At 48.9% G+C, this 19,180-nt stretch overlaps 1 protein-coding gene across 4 annotated transcripts in view; it reads left to right on the top strand.

The window, feature by feature from the left end:
* Positions 1 to 19,180, top strand: part of TMEM132B (transmembrane protein 132B) — a 186,483-nt gene that overhangs the window by 11,215 nt on the left and 156,088 nt on the right. Inside the window, exon 1 of one of the 4 annotated variants that reach the window (XM_040648343.2) lies at positions 6,312 to 6,839. The exons of the other annotated variants lie outside the window; for them this stretch is intronic. The gene's annotated coding sequence lies outside the window, so the exon portion shown is untranslated. Of the gene's footprint in view, positions 1 to 6,311; positions 6,840 to 19,180 lie in introns of those variants that run through there. 4 annotated transcript variants of the gene reach the window in all.

Genomic DNA, 19,180 nt, shown 5'->3' with positions numbered 1-19,180 from the left:
TGCTCCAGGCACTACCTCAGTCCAGGAGTGTTGTTTTATTTTTACAATCCCAGTTTATTTGTGCATTTCCTTTCCCGTTAACTGCGAGGGCGCAGAGCACACAGGCTGCTTGGTTCTCACCTGTGTGAACCAACGGGCAGTGCTATGGAGGAGAGTTCTGCCTCCACGTGGCTGAGCGCCTGCTGTGATCACAGCACTGATGCCAACCCCAGCAAGCACTGGGGGGTCCTGGAGGAGTTGGGAGTGGGAACCCAATCCTGACTATTTTACTCCATTGACGTGAGGTTTGCTGTCTGAGTCAGAGGGGGAACCAGTTGGGGGCCTCATCTAAGAAGGTCAAACCAACAAGAAAACGACTGTAAGCAAATTATCATGACTTATATTCTTCTTTCCTGCGCGGTTGTAATATTGTCTTTCCTTCCACCTTCTGCTGAGCTGTGAAAATACTCCGCAAAGCGATATTTTTTGAGTTGATAGAGAAGCACGCCCCTGTCAACAGTTCTCCTCTGCTGCTCATCAGAGATGGGCTCCGTATCGAAGCGATCCGTGCCTGAAGGCACAGCAGCAGCCGGCGGTGCGCTCCCACCTCCCCAGCAGTGGGGATGCTGCAGCTGCATGCATGTGGGCTCCCAGCCTTGCAGGCTGTGAAGGCAGCGATGCACTCAGGATGGATTCTGTGTTAAAGGTTCCCATAGAGGGGGGGTCTGGGCTGCTGAAATACCAAAGTGTTGGCTAAAGTGCTGCAGGAAGGTGCTGGCTGCCTCCCTGAGCACTGTGGGGTCATGGGCGTGTAAGCATGCAGAAGACAAGCTCCCACCTTTCTCAGTCCGTGTATGCGTGCACACGTGTGTGCTCTGACGTTAAACTGGCAGGGTGTTAAATGTTTCCCTTTCCCAACCATCAATTTCAATTGAATTTCATAAGCTATTCAAGTTCTCTGCCGCTGCCTTTGCTGTTCCAGTTTTGTGAGCTCCAGCCATTTAGCTGCAGGTCCTGGGGCATGATTGCTCTGTGGAGCAGCAAAAGTAAATTGGTTCCTGATGTAGAATCTTTTATATATATATATATATATATATATATATATATATATATATATATATATATATATATATATTAATATCTCTAACTCGCTGTGAATGATGATGTCGGGCTTGACTGTTCCTGGTCCGGTTTTGGTTCACCTCAACAGCATCTTATTAAAGCCTCGGTGCTTGGGGTGAGCAGCAGCATCCTGTGCACGTGGGAGGAGGGCTGCTTTTGTTGCTCAGGTATTTATCTTTAGAATCGTGGTGGAAAGATTTGACTTTTTTTTTTTTTTTTTCCCCTGTGGGTTTGAAATGTTTGAGGACGATTCTTACTTGGATCAAAGGAGATCTCCTGGCAGCCCTCTGACTTTGTTTCAGTGCCGGCAGCCTGACAAATAATGAAAAAGCAATCATTTCCTCTTTCTCCCACTTTTATTTTTGGGATAAACGAATGGCTAAGATCTCTGTGCTCAAAAATAATTGCTCGTGGCTCTTAGAAAAACAAAAATCCATAACAGTTATCCTTTAAATAGCTGATTTGATCTTTTCTCTTGGTTTGTATGTTGCATTGGTGAGCGTCTTTGCTGCCAGTTTGAGGCTGAACTTGATCAAGCTTCTAATGGGGCTGAGCAGATTGCATCTGCAGGAAGGGGTCAAAGTCAGTGACTTTGCTGCTCTATGTGGGAGCTGAGCAGCAGGGTCATGCTGCCATGGTCCATTGACAGGACTGCACAGCGTAAAGCTAAGGAATCTGCTCAATAGTAAAGAGAATGGGGGGAAAAAGAAGTTGTTCTTTTTCCTCTGTGGGACCTGAGCTGGTTCTGTGTCCTGACCAGCATGCTCTGCCTCCCCAGTGCCGACCCGTGCTGCTTCCAGCAAAGCCAGGCAGGCTGGCTATGGTTTCCATCCTTCTTCTTTAATGCTTCTGCTGCTAATTGGTGCTCTCAGCCTCTGCTCCAGCTTAATGAAGGCTGCTGTCTGGGAATCGTTATGAATGGTTATGGAAATGCATGTAAATGCTCTGAGATCTGTTGTAATTTCTCCTTTATGGGATTATTCCTTCGGGAGGGATAAATGTGCCCTGAGTCCCAGGATGGATGATCCTGTGGGTCCCTGCAGTGATCTGGGAGAGGAGCACTCAAGGTCAGGCTGGATGGGGCTCTGAGCATCTGATGGAGCTGTGGGTGTCCCTGTGCACTGCAGGGGAGTGGGAGCAGATGGCCTTTAGAGGTCCCTTCCAACTCAAACCATTCATGGCAGTACCCTTGGCTGCACCACTTGTGTTGGTCTCTCTTTGCTCCTGCACGGGGACAGAGAAGCTGTAAGTCTGCCCCCAAAAGCAAGGGAAGGGGGTGAAGGGTGTTTTCCCATAAAGACGTTCCCAGGTTTGGGAATGCCTGAGCTGCTCCTGTTGGTTGTCCCAGGCCTCCAGCTGCCACCTTCCGCTGGTGGGGATGCAGAGCCCTCTCCGTGGTGTTGGGGACCCCTGGGGTACGATTGCCCACAGTGTGTTAGTGGTTGCAGTGGAACTGCAAGTGCACGGTGCTTCACAAGAGCGGCCGTGGACTCCTGAGTGTGGCTGGGAAGTAAAACAAGCGCTTGTGTTGTAAGAGCATCGTGGGTATTGCTTATTTTGGCTCTTAGAGAGTGATGCGAGTGGTCTGATTCCCGTGCTCTAAGAGCAACATGCAGCCAAAATAATGGACTGGGAAGATGAGAAGGGACTGCTACATGCCAAAAGCAGCAAACTCGTGAAGCAGAGCTAGAGACAGCTTAACAGCTATGGACAGAATAGCCCGAGGAGCCTGCCAAGGAGCCAGATGCTGCAAATGAAAGAACTCTGTGCCCTGGGTCTGCCCCCCCCCTCCCCAGTCTCCCCAGGGGGCTGGGATGCTCCAGCTGCATGGGGTGCTCCGGAGTGTTTGCTGGAGAGTGGGGAGATGATATCCATGTGTCTGCTGCTGTATTTCTGTCCCTGCCCTGTGTGCCTGGTGCTGCCCTGGCTGGGGTGGGCTGTGATGGGCAGGGAGACGTGGCTGGGCTGAGCTCTGAGCCTTTTGGGTCCCACTGTGGCACACTGAGCTCTGTTCTCCACGCAGGACAAGCTCAGTTGGGTTTTAACATTAGCATCTGCACGTGGTGTGTGTGAGGTCAGATCTCAGTTTGGAAACCCAACCGGAAAGTTGCTGTTATTTTTCTCCCCAATTTATTTCTGCCATTCCCGTTAAAATAATTGCGGTTGTAGCAAAGGTGAGCAGCTGGGTGTGACACGAGTGGTGAGTAACACCCATCACTGCCAAGGCAGAAAAGCTCCACAACAAAACGTATTCCCGAGGCTGTGTCTTGAAGGAAAAGAGGATAAAATAATAATGAAGCAGTTTTTTTTATGGGCATGCCTTTGTGGGAACAGGAAATCAAATGGGGAAGAGGAGCAGGGGGAGACCTCTGTGTGTCACTTCAGCTTGGGGACACCGTCAGAGAGCTGCGTGATGGTGAGAGCTGAACGGCTGCTGATTAATGTAATAAAGCAGAGGCACGTGCCGGTGTGCCCATCCCAGCAGCAGAACCTGGGGGTCCTTTTAGGCAGCATTACATCTTCCCATCTCCTGAAAACCCCAGCCTGGACGTTGCTTTGATTTCAGCAGATCAGCACCTGTGGGGTCCATACGGGCAGCCTGGGGACCTCGGTCACACTGTGATGGGCAGCTGAAGTCCCCATAAGTGACCCTGCAATGAGGGCTGAGTCATTACTGATGGCTTTTTCTTTTCAGTGAGGGTTTCTGCTAACACAGAGCGTAACTTAATGGCGGAGGAGATGCTGGGTACTGGCAAGGACCCCGATGAGGCTGAGAGAGGGATTTCCAAAGCAGAAACAAGCTGTTCTTTGCTCTGAGTTTTTCCTGCCAATTTAACATATTCATGGAAATTGCCTCAATTTAACTTCAGGGGAGAAGAGAAGCGACAGGGCTGGTGAAGCTGGAGGGCTGCATCCAATTCCATCGCTTTGCTGCACTTTAGGTTTTCACCTAGAGGGTTTTGGTCGTTTTGTTTTAACCGTACTTCCTACCAGCACCTTTCCACACCTGGTGCTTTTTAGAACTGCCCTGCAATCTGCAGGAGAAAGGTGCTGAGCAGTGCCATCCTTGGCCTGCGGGCAGGGACTGCAGTGAAGGAGCTGTGGCCATGCATCCCAGGGCTCCTCCTCCAAATAATAACAGTAAAATAATCACTAAGAGAATGGCATGCCTTATACCGTCAGATTTCCATAGCTTCCTCTGCCCAAGCGTGGTCCTGCTGGGGGATGGCAGTGCTGATGGACGTGGGCCCTGCAGCATGCTTAAGAAGTTTGTGGGATGTGGGTCGCAGAGTTGAAGGTCTAGCGGCCCGAAGGCGCCTCTTTCTTGTCTTTGTGAATGTTTCTGATGCTGTTTAAATGCTGTCTTTGAGGTTTACCGGCAGCCAACATTATCTCATGCTTTCATTTAAAGCCAAATCAGAGTGCCTGCTCCGTATCTCTAGGAGGAATATAAAAGCCCTCTTCGCGGCATTACAGACAAATGGAGATTGACAGCTATTAGTTGAGGACCCAGCTGCTCTGACAGCGTTTGACACGGGGATGCTCAGGCGGTGCCCATGAGGCATTGCTGGGACATGCATGGCCCCACAGTGACGCTGTGCGTGCGGCCCCGCAGCGCTGAAGGCACCGGGCAGGATCCCACTGCTCGCACACAGCAGATGCACAGCAGGGCCTGAGAAGCTGTTCCTTTCCCAAACGTAGGTTTGGGGCTATTTGGCCACAACGCAGAAGCTGAAGATTTGTTCTGCTCGTTGCAGGTCACCTTTAATAATAACCAGTGGACTTAAATCTCTACGAACCTCTTAGAAAAGGCGGAGCACTCACTGTTTATTTTGCACGCAGCAGTTCCTCGTGCCTCTCCCTGCTTGTGGTTTGCTTGCTGCCCAAACCTCTCCTTTGGCGGGGTGCAGGCAGCACTGCTGAGCAACCCCTGTGGGCACCACGGCCGCATGCTGGGCTTCCATCTGCAGCCCCATCGATGGCATTGACTGGGGGAGATGGTGGTGACCGTGGAGCTGTGCAGGCAGAGGCTGCTGGGGGGGCTGGGGCCGGGGAATACTGCTCTCAGGGATCGATGCTCGCGGCTATTGACTGCCAAACACTTTGCATCGCATTGAGTGGTGGTTGGGTTGGTTCATGAATGTATGGATGTCATTGAGCGTTGAGCACAAAGTGTCCTGCTCTGTGTTGGTTGGTCTCGAGTTGGAGTGAAACGGCTGTGCGATCGGTTCTGAGCAAAATAGGGATATGGGAATAGAACACTCTTTGCATTTACCCCGCGTCTGGAAGGGAGGTGCTTGGCATACCTCTGCTTGCTGATTTTACTTTCACTACGTGGTTTGGAGCCCAGGGACATTAGATATGTATAGATGCAGTGCTATTGGTACAGCATTTGTGCAATGTTGGTATTTGGAGATGGTTCTCAGAGAGCTTTCATTTTCCACTCACAAACATACAGCAAATGTGCATCCCTTGTTGGATGCCTTGGGGATGACTTCAAGCCTTTCAGATACATGATGGGGAAGTGGAGACAAATGTTAGTTTCTCTTCTGTGGTGTTGCACAGCAGCCACAGCACACAGTGACCAGGTTTTCATCTTGGTGTCCCCATCTCCCACTGCCACCTCAGGGATGGTCATGGGTGTGGACACTGCCTGGTCCCAGCAGTTCCACCTCGCCTCTCTTGCCCCACTCCCTCTGTTGGTTCTGCCTTTTCAAGGATAACGTTGGAAAGCAATGGTATGAATGATGCAGGAGGCATTGTGTGAGGTGGGTGTGTGGGATGGGGGCTGCAGGTGGGAGAGCTCTCCATGTACTCCCTGACCAAGCCTTGCCCCTCTCCCCCCCCGGGACCCAGTCTTCCCTTTGCTCGTCGTGGTGGGGATATAAATGCCATCAGCAAAACAGCAGCAGTGGTGCCCGGGCTCATTTCTGTTTGAGACCATCCTCCAGAGACTTCTTTTTCAGGGTTTGCTGGGCTCCTGGATTGTCATCTTATGATAAGAAGGGAAATAAATCCTTTTGTTTGCCCTGCGCATCCATTCCCCCCAGACCTGTGGCAGTGTCAGGAAACGCTCTGCCTGTCGTGGAGAAGTTTGAGCGCTGGCTTAACTGCTGCCTCACCAGGCAGTGCTGCGAGGGGACGTGCAGAGGATTGGTTCTGTTTGTTCGTTAAATAAAAGGAGCGGGGGAAATATCTCATTCAGATGCGGTATTTTCTGAGAGCGACATATGCTGTTGACTCACAAAAATATGTCTCCTCTGGAGAGCCCTTGTGTAAGAAATCTCTCAGCCTTCGGTTCCTCGTCGGTAATGAGAATTTCTTTCTTTCAGCGTAGCTATGAAAACCTTGGATCTTAGTTCTCCAAAAAAATGCAAAAGATGTCAAATTACAGAAACGCAATATTTGATATGTTAATAACCAAGGAGGTTATGAGGGAGGAAATGGAAACATAACCCGAGGAAAGGCGCCGTGTTTCTGGCAGCGGTGCTCCCCTGGCTGCTCTGTATTCCTGTCCGTGTTACCTTGGTAGCAGTTCCCGACGTGTCCCCAGGTAACGGTGTGCGTGCAGCCCTACGGATCATGCATGGCGTGTAGGACCGCGTGGTGCATGCAGGCAGTGTTTGGCGCTGTCCTGGCATGGGGTGCTGGAGGAGCAGGCACTGCTGTGTCCCTTTTATCCCAGCTGGCCTCGGGTGGCTCCTCGTGATATTTGGAGTTTCCTTCCTGCTTGTCCTGTAAGTGCCCTATAGAAAGACAAAACCCTGGGGAGGTGGGATGCGTGCCGGTGTTTGGCTGGCAGCAGGTGCAAGCAACGGAAAGTTTGGTCGTCGCTGGTTTTGTCCCACTTCTGCTCACCCTTTTGAGGGTGATTCTCTGTGCTAACTCAAATGCTTTAATGTCGTGGTCTGCAGTAAGTCCTCGTGTGTTTCCATGGGTCAGCATGCGGTATGTTGGGTGGGATGGCATTTCTGGCACTGGTTTGCAGGATTGGTCTCAATGAAGCTGACGTATTTCCAGTCCTCACCCGCAACAGCAGGTGCAACAGTTTTTCTTCCTTCTGTCTGAGCAGAGGGAATTACCATCTCAGTGAGGCAGTTTAGAGCTATCTGAGCCGTGATGCCAGCCAGGGTCGTCCAGTGGTATGAGGATAGCATGAAGGCCTTGCTTATGTTTATCGTACTGCACTAAATTGAATGGAAAGTGGTTACAGAAGGTGGGTGGCATAGGGCATAGCCAAAGCTGAAATCCGTTTTGAGGAAGTATGAAATCCTGTTTATATATTTATTGGTGCTGGGGAGGGATGCTGTTGCATGTTGGTAAAGCATCCTGCATGCCCACCACCAGCCATCCCGTCTTGTCCTATGGGTTCGCATACACAGCTGTGCTCTTGTAATGCCATATGCAAGGGCAGGATTAACTAATAATGTCACGCTTTTCCTATGGAACGGGCTGCCATGTTGCATCTGCTTGCTGTCCTAGGTTGTACGAGTCCTTGTTCTGCACTGTACGAGCCTGTATCTGTGGTTGTTATGTTGCTCAACCAAATCCCGTGACAACCAAGGAGAGCATGAGTCACAGAAGTGCAGAACGGGATCTCCCTCGTGCAAATGGACGTGGAAAATGTTGCTTTGTGGGATTAGCTAGGGACTGTGGGCTGTATGGGTGTTGGAAGGGACCAATAAGGATCGCCGAGTCCAACCCCTGGCTCCTCACAGCACCATCCAAAAATCAGGCCATGCTGGTTCCCTTTTGTTATTTGCTGCCAGGAGGTCCTTGCGGGATAGGTAGGAGAAATAAGGAGGTACTTGGGCTTCTGATTCCAACCTGCCATGCTTTGCTGCTGTTCTGGAGCTGTTAAATGCTGCACGAGCAAATTAACACTTAGAAAGCAAGCGCTGCTAAAGCAAATGTCAGGGCTTGGAGCCCTGCTGGGTGGCTGGGGAGAGCCCTGTGGTTTTTGCCATTGATCACGGAGGTGTTGCAATGGCTAATTCTGCACCTTCCTCAGCAGTGCTCCATGACACGTTATGTACTCAGCAGAGCAGATCAGGTCGCTGCCTTTCCTATCTGCTGTGCAACATGCAGCTCTTGGGACTGAAGGGCAACGCTGGAAATTTGCACAGAAATTGGAGTTTAGCTGTGAGGATTCAAGACGCTTATTTTGCTTGGATTATGTTCCTGTTTATCAGCATCGGGAGGTATTTGAGAGACCTAAAAATTGAATTCTAGGTTTTACATTAAAGAAAAAAAAAAACCACACACGCCCTCTTAGAGTGAGTTTTTTTCTGTGGAAGGTGGATATTGAGTATAGATCTGACTCTCCCATGTCTGCCCGAAGAGGATAAAGGATAAAGCAAGCTTATTTGTAAAAGACATATAATAAAAAGAGGAATGAGAGTTTAAAAATCCCCCTCTGTTGGCCTGCTTTGACTCACAAGCACTGGCCTGGGAGCTTCAGTGACTTTTTAGAACAGTTTATGCTTATTTTCTTTTTATCTCCTTGAAAACTAAAGCTAAGGAGGTGAAGGCACTAATGAAAATGCTGAAGCACCTATTAACTATCATTTTCGATTAAGCCATCTTGCGAGGAGCCTTTGGGAGCTGTGGTTTGAGGAAGGATGTCATTATTATGCTGCTTTATAGCAATACCAATTTTTAACCACAGAATGTGTTCTTTTGCCATTAAGTACCGGGGAGAGCAAAGGAAATGAGAAGCCTCAATTATAATGCTGATGAAAACACGCTTATGGGATGGTGTTTCTCTGCCGGTGAGAGTAAATGCAGATGTGCCCTTGCTAGGCTGGAGCAGCAGGTGCACCTATAGGGCTGCTCTGACCTTGGTGTGCTGCTGGGCTCCCTGCAGGACTGGGAGCATTCAGCAAACAGCTCCCATTTACATAAAGACTTCTAAACTCCTCTCCTGAACGTACCATTCGCTCTGGAGATACGCCGTCGTCTGATAGAGGAATGACTGTCGCAGTTAGTAATGTATTTTTGGGATCTTCGAGATTGGAAGATGCTATCAAACTCTATGATGTCTGTTATTTTAATTTTATGTTCTGCTCTACACAGTCCTGAAGCCTAATATATCTTCCATTCTGCTGGAGGGAGCGGGCTTCTTTGTAAGGTTTTACAGGCTGCTTCTGTTGTGCTGTGGAATTCAAATTAGGGATAATACTATTCTGTTCAGAAAAGAAAATCTTATGTTAAGATGGGAAGATAGGCAAAGCTCAATAGCAATAAAGTGTTGGGGAACAGAGTCTGTGGCAGCTAGACGGGGCTGCAAGGCCCTGGGAATATCACTGTGGGTCTTAAGGAACAGCAGCCCCTACTAAGTTATTGGTGTTCCTTAAAAGAAAAATTAAATAGGTCTGGTGCAGCTCCTTCATGTCCAAGAACAAACCCTGCTGCATCATATGAGCCTTTCCGGGTGTCCCATTTGCCTCAAGCTCAGCACAGATGGACTGAGTGCAGAATTAGCTCGGGCAGCTTTTCAGGGAGGGTGACAGTATGAGCTCTGCTGCTGGAGCAAGGACATGGGTCTGTCCTTTGCATCGTGCAGAGGTCTCATGTGCCTGCGAGCTCTGCGTTCTTCCTTGGGTTTGCTGAATATACTCTACCTGTTGTAGAGCAACCTCGCCTTGTTTTAATAAATGCTACATAGCTCTGTGCTGTAGCTCCACAGCAACTGGGTAGAACACTGGGGAAAAAAAAACACATCCTTGGCGTTCTGTGAGCCTGCAGAGCTGAGTTGCTATGGGTTGTGTTTTCGCATGCGCCAGTGTGAAATTAAGATACAGAGAAGGCTGAAAAAAACCCAACAGCCGTACCAACCATCGTCTTCAGCTGGGTTACAGCAGCCATTGCTAGAAAAGATCTTCCTGTCTCCCATTCAGGGGGAAAAAAAGCCAATAATGTTGCTTTTTAAACAATTTTCCCCCTGTGGATGTTCTCCTGCACTGATCTAATGTTGATCTAAAGGCTGGATTGCCAGCCGTGGGAAATAATATTTATTTAATAAGTCGTCCCCATCACAAAATCTCTTTGGACTTAGGAAAAAGATGTATAGAATAAAAATGAAATGTAGCAGAGGTAAACAGAAATTTAATAAGGTTCTATAGAAACTCCTGTGCAAACCTAAGGAGTTTAATAGAAAATGAGAGGTTATTTTTAATCATCCTCTGGAACTCCATAGCACGGTTTTAATTAAATTATGTAGGCTGGGTAGGAAAAAACGGAGGAAAGATGACTAATTTTCTATTAACCTTTATTCAACTTTTTCGTAAAATAAATTAAGTTAATGACTCATTTCTGTTTGTGTCGCCGTGGTGAAAGCTCGTGTTTACCAAGTTAAACTTTGTCACCATTATCTCCAGCCTGTCCCTGTCCTTGCACTCCTTGCCTGGTTATTCTGCACTGCAGCAAGGTGAGTCTACGGAATATGTGAGGCTGTGGGGTCCTGAGCCCTCCTGGCTCTTTGATTTATTTTGGCACTGTGAGGTTTTCTGGATTCTGTTTTTCTGGTGTGTGTGATTTACCCTGGAGAAGGGACTGTCCCGAGAGCCGGAGGCTGAGACACATGAGGGCTATAGGGTGCAAAAGGCGGATGAAGTCTTGGGTTTTGATCCATAAGGGGGGATTGGCAGTGGGTCGTAGGAGCTGCTCCACTGTGTAGATGTAACTCAGTGCGGACGAGCAGCATGCGAAGGAGCCGTGGCTTGCCGGGTTGAGTGCTGGGTAATCCAGGTGAATTATGTCTTGGAGAGGGTTTAGGACTGGAATTGTAAGAAAAAAGCAGTGAGTTTATGCAGATGGAGTAAGTTTTGTGTTTCCAGGCTGGAATGGATGTCTGAGGGAGCTAGCGTGACTCTGGCTGCCATCAGGTCAGCCTGGTCCCTTACAGACCTGCTGGGTTGTTTCCTCTTTTTGGTCTTTGTCGGATTGGATTCGCTGCGTTGCTTTTATATCTGGAAAATGAAGGAATTAAAGAAAACTTGAGAAAGTCGTCAACCTTTTGGACACTTGTAATTTTTCGCCAGGCCGCGCCTGAGCCCGGTAATGATTGCGCTCACATGGGCCATTGGTCTCCTAAATGAAATCTCATCCCGTGCTTTGAAAAATGCTTGACGTTTCCTGCAGCATGAGGGAAGGCGAGTCCAGAGATACCCCCTTGAAAACGACGTTGGTAATTAATCCCACGAGGCTCATCAATGTTGCTGGTGTCTCTATTAGTTACGTGCAGAAATAAAGACAAATGGCTCTTGTTATTAGCCCCAGGAACGCATAAATCTTGCTTGTTTATGGGAGGAGGCAACACAAGGAGACATTATGTTACGAGGCTTTTCGCTCGATTTATGGCGTGCTGCCTGCCTTGCTGGGCTGGGATTTATGTGGAAATGTGAGGGTGGGCGCAGGGACCTGGGACTGCTCGCATTTATCCATGGTGTGCCCTACTGCTGCTGCGGTCCCCTCTGTGCCCTGGGGATGGGAAATGCAACACTGCTCACCGTGCTTTCGGTCCCTGTTGGGGTTGGGCTTTGCCTGCTCACGATGGTTGCATCTGCCATCCTACAGAAGTCTGGGTTTGGCTGGAAGGGTGCAGATGGTGTTCAGCTGGGGTATCTGTTGGACTTGTTTTTCCTCCATGCCTGAGCAGCGCAGGATGGAGCCAGACATAGGCAGAGTCAGCAATGCAGTGGGAGGGCACGGCAGCTTCTTGAGCCATCGTTGGTTCCTCAAACAGTGCGGGGAGGATGGAGAGATGTCCTCTTGGTTTTGAAGTGGAGGAGCACAACCACTTACTAACTCCGTGGAGCTTGTTTTTGTGGTTGATGTAATTAATTCTGCTCTTTTAGCTCAGGCTGCTATTTTTATCAGCCCTGGACTTGCTGTAGTAACAGCTCTGGGGCAGACCTCCTGTTCTTCCCAGTCCCGAGTGTGAGGTACGGCTCTAATTATATTTACAGTTAATTCACAGGTCACTGAGCGGAGCTTGGGGCCGGTTTCACAAGTGCTTTGCTTTGTTATCAAACCACTAATAAATACAGGGAGCCGTCATGGGCAAAGGCAGGCAACAGCATCCTAACGAGGGTAGAAGCTCGTGTGTCATTAACTCCTTGCTGCGGCAGCTGATGGAAGGCAAAGCCCTGCAGAAGGAGCGCGCGGGACATAGCAGGGCATCCATCACAGAAACGATACTTTACTGAAACACGGCTTAATTGGTGCGTAAGCTTTCCTACTCCCTTTTGAATCTTTAATGATTACTGAGGTATTTCGGCAGAGGAGAGTAGGAGATAGCCGTGTGTTTTAAGTTATTAGGTTGGGATCGGGAGAGCTGCACTCAGCCGGCTCGGAATTTCAGAGGACGCTCGGTCTGTGCATGTCTCAATTCTCTGGTTGTAAAGCAGAGATAATGTTTGCAAAATGAGGCTGCCGTTGTAACTGCTGCCTGGCTGCCCTGAGCCGGGTGGAGGACCTCATACAGCTGCTGGCTCCAGCTGTGCTGTGGGCGAGGGCTGTGCGGCCAGCTGGGCACCCATTGGCAGTGCTGCTTCCCCACGTGGGACGGGCAGTGCTGGCAGTGTGCCTGGGGGATGTGAGCAGCTCCACGCCACAGCCCTCCCATGTCCTGTGGGTTTCCCCATCCATGCATGGTGCTTCTTCAAGGGGCAGTGCGTTCTTGTAAGAGCCCACTGCTGAGGCCAGGATTAGTCTGTGAGGTTTATTAGCAAGCATCATGGTTGAGGTCGGAGAATCATAGGATGGCGTAGGTTGGAATAGACTTTAAAGATCACCCAGTCACACCCCCTGCTGTGGGATGGCTGCCCCCCACCAGATCAGGCAGCCCAGAGCCCCATCCAGCCTGGCCTTGAATGCCTCCAGGGGTGGGTAAGGCCAGCAGATGGATTCATTCCATCACTGAAATATTTTCAGGCTCTTTCAGAGCCCCATGCGTGGGGTGGAGGATGCCTGGTGTTCAGAAGTACCATGAGTCATTGATTTGTCCGACTGGGATAGTGGATATGCAGCATGGCACTGATACGCCTTGCTTTCCTTCCAGGGATAGGCTGTGTGTTGATTAGAAGCTCATCTTTATTTCCACATCTCCTAGCCAAGCTGTAGGTGTCAGAGAAGTTTGTTGCAAGTACAACAGTCAGACTTATTCAGTAGATAAAGCCCTTTCCTTAACCAAAAGCCCTGCCCTGCGTTGATGCTCTTTATATTTGTTTTTATATTTGAATGTTGCTGTTTATATTTAAAGCTTTTTTAGCCTCCTGAGCCAGATCAAGGGGAGAAGTTGGACACAGGCAGTGCGCAGAACGGAAGGTTGCCCATTAAGAGGTAGAGGAACTGGGTAGCTTTCCTGTGGCAGGGCCATGCGGGAGGCTGAGGCTCCTGTAGTACTTTCCCTTCCCTGAATCCACTCATGGCTGCTTTGTGTGAGCACCTAATTCAGGTACAACTGCAAGAAGTGAGATAGAGTCCATTCTGCCCCAGCCCTCCCTATCCTCATCCTTGTACTCCTGCACTGTTTGGCACTTCTTGGGAGCCTGGAAGTGCTTTGCCTGTGTGCAGCATGCCCTGCTCTGAGTGTTATCAGCCAGGCAGAACAGAACACCATGTGTTTTTCCTGCTTCTTCAGGTTATTTGTGTCTCCCAGCACTACAGCAGCTTGCTTTGCTTGATAAGGCACCAGGTCTCTCACCTAGTGACAGGGGAACACTAAAGACTGAATTCACCTTCAGCAAAACTCGTGCTCTGTATTTATCTTTCCTTGCTCGCTGCCAGCCATAGGGACCCTATTAACTTTGTTCCAATTAGTAACTACTGTATTTACTTAGTATTTGGATTGGAAGCTGGATTTAAGTGCTTTCATCCCGTATGTGCTGACAGAGAAAGGGTGAATACCTCAAGTGCACTGATGTCCCATTTCTGAAGCATCGGGTCCAGCTCTCGTCCACCTGCGAGCTCCTGCGGAGGAGGAGAGGCAGCGCTGTGCTGGAGCAGCTGCTGAGGAAGCTGTGTGTGCAGACAGCTGGTGGGGCTGGCAGCCGTGTGCTGTGCCCCCAGGGGACAGCCCTGAGCAGCTCCTCTGTGCTAAGCTGTGACCTTCCTTCTTCCACATTCTTTTTGTTCCCCCCCTCCTACCTATGGTCTGCTCTAGAATCGCCGTAGGTCACCAAAAGGATGGGGCTGGTATGAAGCCGTTACCTGCTGTATCAGTAATTAAAATGAGCCGTTACAGCAGGAGTTATATTGGGAAGGCAAGCTCTGAGCTGTTGAGTATGCAATTACTTAAACTCCGTAGGTGCTTATGTTGCTCTTGAGAGTCAGAGTTGAGCTCTTAAATCACTTTGACTCTTTATGGACGAAGTAGTTATTAGAACTGGGGGCTTTTCTACAAGACTTCGTGTTTGTGAGGTTTCCCTGTGACACACAGAGGTGTTTGCAGAGCTGCCGCCTGTGTGTTTTAATGGCAGGAACGTGGCAGTGATTAATAGCTCGGGCAGCCCATGGTGGCCTTTCTGCTTCCAAAACAGTGGAAGACAGAAGATGCTGTGCAGAGGAACACGAGGCTCTGCTCTTGGGATGCTGCACTGGACACGTCCAGTGAGGCTGAACGACGTGCAACAGTGCTGCTTAATGGAGGGCTTTCTGTAACAGCATCTGACGTTTCAATTGGGTAAGAGCCTCTGTAACAGCTGGGACAGCGAGCTCTCCCCTGGCTTCAAGGGCTGAGACACGTGGGGAAGTCCTGCCGGTGGGCAGCGGTTCGGGGGTGTCGGGGTCATTAACGCATAATTAATCCTCATCCTCCTACTGCTACGCGGGCTTCACAAACAAACTGCACTGGTTTTACCACTTCTCATATCAGAGGGCAGCAATAAACCAGTTCAGACGGGCAAAAAGAAAATGCCTTACGATGTATTCCCATTTAAAAACCAGCGGAGGTTGTTAAGGCTGCGGGAGGAAGCGCGGTGCTGGCGCTGGGCTGGGGGTGCGCCGGTTGTTTGCCTCTGTGTTGCAGATGGCAGTGCAAGGCACGTGTTGGGAAGGAAGCACTGAACTTCTAATTCGTTGCTCACGCTTGCGAGCGGCCCTGAGTTAGCAAATCACCAGGAAACCGGCTAAAAAGAAGTGATTTCGGAGCAAATGAATTGTTAATTATTGCGCTCCTGTGAATTCCTGTAATTTTAAAATCGTCCTGGCAGCGGATCAGAAGAACATGTGGTGCCACAGCGTCAGGGTATTTTTATTTATATCTGATTCACAATTGTCTCCATGGCAATGTGGGAGATGGAGGCAGAGGGAAGAAATGAGTTATCACATTATTAAATGACCCGGTGGAAAAAAAAATGAAGACGTGGTAAGGATTAATTTAACACTGTGGAGCTGCCTGGCAAACCGTTTTCCGTTAGTTAGGGATTTGTTAGCGTTTCCATTATAAACCTGTATTTGAAGCATTTATTGCTGCTTGAATTTGCTGCAACTTTGAATACGGGCTCTCTGAAAAATGGTTTATGATTTTAAAACGCACCGAGTAGTTCGGTTTATTAATTCTGGAACTTTTTGTTGCTCCGTTTCTTGTAGAGAGTGGTGTTTCTCCACTCTAATTAATAATAACGGCCTTTTCCCTTCAGAAAAAGAAACTCCAGACCCTCGGCCAGAGGACCAACCTTTCCTGCATTTTGCTTTATTTAGTTATTGTCAATAGGATTTGGGGGAGAACTGTGTATGGCTTCTGCAGAGGTGAGCACAGCCCTCTGCAAACTGAGCCGTCTCTGCTCTGCTCGGAGTACTGTCAGTAGATGGATGACTAAAAGGGAACAAAAGGCTGCTAAAAGTGAGCATCTCTTACAGGACAGAGGTTTTAGGTGCTTTATGTGCTCTTGCATTTTTATTTTTTTATTTATTTTTGCCCCCCAGCGGGGGGGGGGGGGGGGAAGCCTTTCATTACTGAACGCAGTTTATGCAGAGTCCCTCTGCTCTCAGTGCATTATTGCATAATGCAGGGCTGCATTTTTCAAGCTTGGCTAACTGTGATTAGAAAGCTAAACGGGGGGAAAAACCCAACAACTTCTGTTCTAGGGTAGGTGTGTGTTTGCATCCTCCACCAACCTGTGTGCCGGTGCTGGGTAGGGAAGTGCTGGAGGCCCTGGAGTGCCTCACAAGGGCACTGTGTGCAAGAGACCCCATGTTTACCTACAGTGAAGGGATACTTCTCCATTAACTGCAGTTTCAGCCTTTGCACAGGGTCTGCAGAGCTCCAGACACCCCAGAAACTTGGCTGCAGCACTGCACTGCTGTGGGTGCTGAGTGCACGGTGCACCATTGGCTTTCTTACAGGCAAATGGTACTGGTGTTTAAAAGAGGAGTCGGGGCTTTATGGAGCAGCACATTTATCTCTGATTCCCAGAAAATCTGTGAGTCTCTGCAGGGCTGGCTCCTGTCCATTGCTATTCAATATTTTCATTATCAATCTGGTTAATGGAATGGAGAATACGTTTGTTAAACTGACAGGTGATACAAAGTCGGGAGGGACTGCAGATTCATGGGGGAAAAAAAGTACCAGAGTGCTTTCTTAAAATAATCTGGACAGATTGAAATGGTGATCTGGAAAAAAGGATAAAAGGGCCAAGTGATAGCTTAGGGCGAGAATTGCTGCAGATGGCAAATAGCAGGCTAGGCAGTGCTTCAGGAAAAGGATCTGGGGTTACAGTAGGCTATCAGCAGGACAAAAATCAGCGGTGATAAAAGCACCGCTCAGCAGGACTGTGTGCAGGGAAGGCACGAGGAGCGATGCTGCTGCTCCGGCAGCCTGGGAGGACTCAGCGGTGTAGGGGTGGGAGCCTGGCTGCTGACCTGTGTGCTGGGAGGGGAGGAAGCCCTCGTGTCTTGCTGGAAATCTCAAAGCAATTTGCGTGGGCTGGGTGTGAGGAGGTGCTGGGGGAGCGTTGTTCTGGGAGGTGCATCGTGCCATCTGTTTCTGCAGGACTGCGGAGCCTTGCTTTATATCTTCTCCATAAACCATGGTGCCCAGCTGCAGTGTTTATATAGAGGAAATGATCTGCAGTGCACAGTTTTTCTGTGTCTCGCCCATTGCCTTGGAGGTGTCTCATTTGAGCACTGCCCCAGCTTGACTCTGCTTAGCTTTCAACTCTGATTTTTTTTTTGTTTTAAAGAAGTTACTAAAAAGGTGACAGCAGTGAGCAGGGCAGAGCTTGTTGAGTTCCGTCACTGAAATGCTACTTCACTTGATTAAGTCCAATGGCATCTTTGCATTCAGCTAACTAGCTCTCTGTAGGTGATGGAATAACTAATCAGAGTAAAAACATGAAGTGAAATGAAATATAGACTGTAAACACCATTCTAATTAGTAGCTTTATGGGAGTCTGTCAGTGAATGATCGTGGAGCAGATTTCCATCTTGAGAGTATTTGGGGCATTAGTCATGGCTGAGTGCCTGCCTGTGCCTTCCTCGCTGGGGTTTGGGATGTTTTAATGGTGGTTCTCTGGGCAGCCCTATCTGAAAGCTGTCCTTGGCCTCTCAACCTTTGGTTTTGTCTTTGCCTCCATCGAATGAACTTGAAGTGGTATGGTCTGTGCTTGGTAGCGAGGGGTCCCCAAGCTGGGAGGACATTGTGCTTCTGGGGAAGGATGGAGGAGCCGTGGAGATGGCGATGTGCTGCGGGGGTGGCTGTGGGGCAGAGTAGGGCAGGCCTGGGGCACAGCGATGGATGGAGTAGGGGCTGCTGTCATAAATCTCCCAGTTAGGCAGAGAGGAGGAATGATTTCCATGACAACAATTCAGTTAGGGAGTGAAGCGAAAGCTCTTGAAGAGGAAATCTGAAGGGAAGGTGTCACCGCAGTGAATCTGGAGGGGGCTTGAGGGAGAGCGAGGGCCTGAGTACAATCAAAGCGTTAAAACACAAAGGCCTGATTATTGCTTATGAATCCGCTCTTTCAAATGGTAAGAAATGGTGGGAAGAGTGATGTGCAGTGCTGCAGTGAGGAGATGGAGGAATGGCAGGAGGAGGTGCTCCACTGCTGCCATTCCCCTGCATGTGTGAATGGAAACAACTCCGTAGTGCAGCTGATGTAGCAGGTCTGCAGGCCAGCTCTCAGCATTCCTTTCTGTTGCCTTGCACACACATGGTCCCTTTTCAGGACTTTTCCTCTTGCTCCAAAATCTTGCAGTTGGGCATGTCCATTGCAGATCCCAGCAGTCTGGGTGTTAATGCTGGCCAAAACTGGCCTATAACGTCAAAATTATCTTGGCTGTGATTACGGTTATTCTTTTTAGACACTGTAATCGTAAGTGCTGTGATCCAGCTTGGCTATTAGGAAAAATTTCTTCTTGGAAAGAGAATTGGCACAGGCTGCCCAGGGAGGTGGTGGGGTCACCATCCCTGGAGGTGTTCATGAGCCATGGGGATGTGGCACTGAGGGACGTGGTCAGCAGGCATTGGTGGGGGTGAGGGGACGGTTGGACTACATGATCTTAGAGGTCTTTTCCAACCTTAGTAATTCTATGATTCTGTCATTTACAGCAATATTTGGACTTGGAGAATAGGTTTTGGCTCAGTAGTTGCTGTTGGTTTTAAAAGTTGTCTTGACCTTAAGAAACCCCTCCTAAGATATTACTGATATTAAAACAAACGAAACCACGATTCGTGTCAAAACTAAGCTTTGCGAGAATTATATTTGTTGAGCTATTTGAATTCAGCACAGCAAGAGGAGGCTTGAAACATACTTGGATGCATTTCCCTGCCATAAACCAAACGGGATGTCAACTTGAAAGGTACTTGGTTATCGCTGATAAAAGATGCGGCCAGTAAAAGGCAGGAGGATGCACTGGGAATAAATAACCTAGTCTATAAACAATTGCTGTTTGTTATATGTCTTTGTAATGCAGTGTTTTTTGTAGCCAAGTGTACTGAAATTTGAACTTATCAGATTAAAAAATATATATATAAATTCTGCTTGTGATGGGTGAGATAACATCCTGCAGGGTAATCACTCTCCTCCAAAGCACCGTGGGAATACCTGAGTGTGAAGCATTGCCGAGCTCAGCT

Source organism: Gallus gallus, chromosome 15 (genome assembly GCF_016699485.2).
Source record: "Gallus gallus isolate bGalGal1 chromosome 15, bGalGal1.mat.broiler.GRCg7b, whole genome shotgun sequence".
NCBI classification, from domain to species: domain Eukaryota; kingdom Metazoa; phylum Chordata; class Aves; order Galliformes; family Phasianidae; genus Gallus; species Gallus gallus.
Note: the sequence above shows the minus strand (reverse complement) of the source record. Positions and strands in the feature narration are given on the sequence as shown.